The 3,662-nt window shown below is 41.0% G+C and overlaps 1 long non-coding RNA gene across 1 annotated transcript in view; it reads left to right on the top strand.

Annotated features, from left to right (window-relative positions):
- Window positions 1-917: 917 nt before the first annotated feature.
- The window catches only part of LOC122562974, an 84,642-nt gene continuing 81,897 nt past the window's right edge, over window positions 918-3,662 (top strand). The window contains exon 1 of the long non-coding RNA XR_006315452.1: window positions 918-975. This is a non-coding gene — a long non-coding RNA (uncharacterized LOC122562974). The remainder of the gene's footprint in view (window positions 976-3,662) is intronic.

Here is a 3,662-nt window from a genome sequence, read left to right as displayed (position 1 = left end):
AGTCAAAAAGAGGATATTAATTCAGAAGACCAAAAGCTTGATGAAAGAGATAAGGTTAGATCCTTGAGAGATTACAGTTAAATAAATAAAAATAGACCCATGTGAGTGTAGCTGGTCATTAGTGGACAGCTGTAATCAACAATGTGAATGTCTGCAAATGGTCAAGAACAAATGGTCAAGAAAGGAGAGAAACTTTCCTTTGTCACAGACACACAGAATGTCATCTGTGACTTTTCATTCCATAGCAGAAACCTGTTTGGAGCAATTCAACCTGCAACTCCAGGAAACATCAGAAAGGATTTGGAAAGCAACAACAGTTCCAAGGACTCTGAAGAGCAAAGAGGAGATGGCAGTGGAACTGTAGGTTTATGAAGAGAGCTGTTATGGGTAGTTTCCTTTTGGGATGGACATTGTTGACAGTGGATTTAAATAAGAAAGGAGCAACACATGAAAAGTGATAGGTTGCAGTATCAGCTAGGATGGAAATCAGGAAAGGAAGCTCTGTGATCACTAATTTAATGGAACAGCTTCAAGGGAACAGAAGCTTATCATATCATTAAATCACCAAACACTGGTAGCTTACAGTTGGGGTAAATTGTTGCCACTGATCATCCCCTCCCACACTGGGCCTGTATGGTTAGTAGTGGTAGAAGATGAATTATTGATGAGTTTTAACAAGAAGAAACATTTGTCTTTCCAAAAAGACATTTTTTTTTCTCTCTTAGGTAGGCCCAGGCAACAGCAGTCCTTAAACCTGGGTGGGGCCCCAGGCAGCAGCAGTTGAGACGGGCCCCAAACACCGGCCACAGTGTTCAGCTGTGGGCAAGGCACAGGCTGCAGCAGTGGGAGCAGACCCAGGCTGCAGCAGAAGAACCAGGCCCAGAAATTGGAGATGCCCAGGCGACAGGAGGAGGAGGAGCAGGAGGAGCAGCAATGGTAGTAGCTGCTTGTGCATCCAATTATCAGCAAAAGTGGGTAAGTGGCCAATCACACTGAAGTATTCACATATAATGCAGATAAGGAAGTGAAATGCATTCAACATTACTCACCTGTAATTTACATTTCAGACAATGAAATAACTTACCATGGTTGAATTTAAAAAAGGCCAAATGTTAAATGCAAACTTATTTTTTAAATATTAACTTCTCAAATTATATTGGAGAACTTTGACATTTTATAAGTATAACATTAACTTTTCTGCGTGAGTAATGTTTGGGCTGGTGAGCTCACTTGATTAGGTGGCTAGTGTGTGGTTCAGAATATCATCTACAAGCGATTATATTTCTGTTCAGGCTGAAGTAAACCTGCCTCCTCGCCCTAACCCAGAGAGTGGTAAACAATATCAAGCCACTGTTCACACAAACCATCACAAAAATGACAAAAGATGAAACACCGAAAGAAAATTAGCCAAGGACATGCCTTTGGTCGGGAAGGAGGACATTCAGAAATAAATATGATCTTAGCTCACTGTAAAAAATGTAGTTACTCTTCATTCAAAAAGGTATAACTTTTCAAGGCTTTTTAGAACAAACAAAACAGCATAAAAATTGATGTTCAGATCAATGCATAATATATCTCATTGAGTGCAGTCTATGAGATAGTGAGGTTGTGTTAATAGCTTAATCCCTAGAAAAGTATGGAATCACTAACAGCGACTGCTGGATTTCTGTGGCAACTTGCACATGTAGTAGTATCAGATAGTAGGGCAATAGTAGTGTATAAAAGTAATGCAGTGAGAATTCAGGGCCAGTGCATTCCTCTAAAAGTGAAGGGTGAGGTCAGCAAGTCCTGGGAACTGTAGATGTCAAGGGATATTGAGAGTTTGATAAAGAAAAGGAAGGAAGAATATATCAGGTACTGTGTATTAAACAAGACCTTCAAAAGTATAGGTGGTTGCTTAAGAAATAAATTAGGATGTCAAAGCAGGGCCATGAAATATATTTGGCAGATTGGATCAAGGGAACTACCAAGCTTTTTACACGCATATTAAGTGTAAGAGGATTCCAGGGAAAGGGTGGGACTTACTAGAGATCAAAGGGGCAACTTGTGCATGGAGTCAGTGGACAAGGTTAAGATCTCAAGTGAATACTCCTTATCCATATTCACACAGGGGAAAGACGCTGTAGCTGGGGATTTAAGTTGGGATGGTTGGGTTTTATAATGCATTGAAATTAATTAGGTGTAGGTATTAGATGTTTACATTCACATAAAGGTATATAAACCCCCAGTGTGTGATAAGATACACCCTATGTTGTTATGAGAAACTAGGGAGGAGATTGCTGTGGCCCAAGTGGATATATTTAATACTTTGCTGGCCATAGGTGAAGTGCCAAATGACTGGAGGATAGCGAATGTGGTTCCATTATTCAAGAAAGACAGTCAGGGTAGGACAGGTAATGACTGACCAGTTAGTCTAACTTCGGTGATAAGGAAATTATTGGAAAGAATTCTGAGGGACAGGATTGATCAACACTTAGACGGGAATGCTTGACCAAAGATAATCAGCATAGATTTTTTTATAGGGAGATCCTGTCTGACTATTTTAATTGAGTTTTTTTAAAAAGTGACTAAATATATTGACGAGGGTAATGCAGTTGTTGTGGTTTATATGGACTTCAGAGGAGATTCACCAGGGTGTTGCATAGAATGAAAAGTCTCAGTTATGAGGAGGGGCTGGATGTGCGGGGCTTGTTTTCCTTGAAGCAGAGGAGGCTGAGAGGGAATCTGACTGAGGTTTACAAGATAATGAGAGGTATAAACAGAGTAGATCATGAGAATTTAATCCCCAATAGTAAACATAGAGTCATAGAGATGTATAGCAGAAAACAGATCTATCGGTCCAATTCGTCCATGCCGACCAGATATTTCAACCCAATCTAGTCCCACCTGCCAGCACCCGGCCCATATCCCTCCAAACCCTTCCTATTCATATACCCATCCAGATGCCTTTTAAATGTTGCAATTGTTTAGGGTGTAAGTTTGCTTGCTGAGATGTAAGTTTGATATCCAGATGTTTCATTACCTGGCTAGGTAACATCATCAGTGGCGACCTCCAAGTGAAGCGAAGCTGTTGTCTCCTGCTTTCTATTTATATATTTGTCCTGGATGGGGTTCCTGGGGTTTGTGGTGATGTCATTTCCTGTTTGTTTTCTGACGGATTGATAGATGGTATCTGGATCTATGTTTGTTTATGGCGTTGTGGTTGGAGTGCCAGGCCTCTAGGTTGCAATTGTACCAGCCTCCACATTTTCTCTGGCAGCTTATTCCATACATATACCACCCTCCACATGAAAAAGCTGTCCTTTGGGTCTCTTTTATATCTTTCCCCTCTCACCCTAAACCTATGCCCTCTAGTTCTGGACTCCCCCACCCCAGGGAAAAGACTTGTCTATTTATCCTATCCATGCCCCTCATGATTCTATAAACCTCTATAAGGTCACCCCTCAGCCTCCAACACTCCAGGGAAAACAGCCCTAGTATCCTTATAAATCTTCTCTGAATCCTTTCAAGTTTCACAACATCTTTCCGATCGGAAGGAGACCAGAATTCCACACAATATTCCAAAAGTGGCTGAACCAATGTTCTGCACAGCCGCAACATGACTTCCCAACTTCTGTACTCAATACTCTGACCAATAAAGGAAAGCATACCAAATGCCTTCT

This window comes from Chiloscyllium plagiosum, chromosome 26 (assembly GCF_004010195.1).
Source record: "Chiloscyllium plagiosum isolate BGI_BamShark_2017 chromosome 26, ASM401019v2, whole genome shotgun sequence".
NCBI lineage: Eukaryota > Metazoa > Chordata > Chondrichthyes > Orectolobiformes > Hemiscylliidae > Chiloscyllium > Chiloscyllium plagiosum.
The sequence above is the reverse complement of the archived record's forward strand: the minus strand, read 5'-3'. Positions and strand labels throughout refer to the sequence as shown.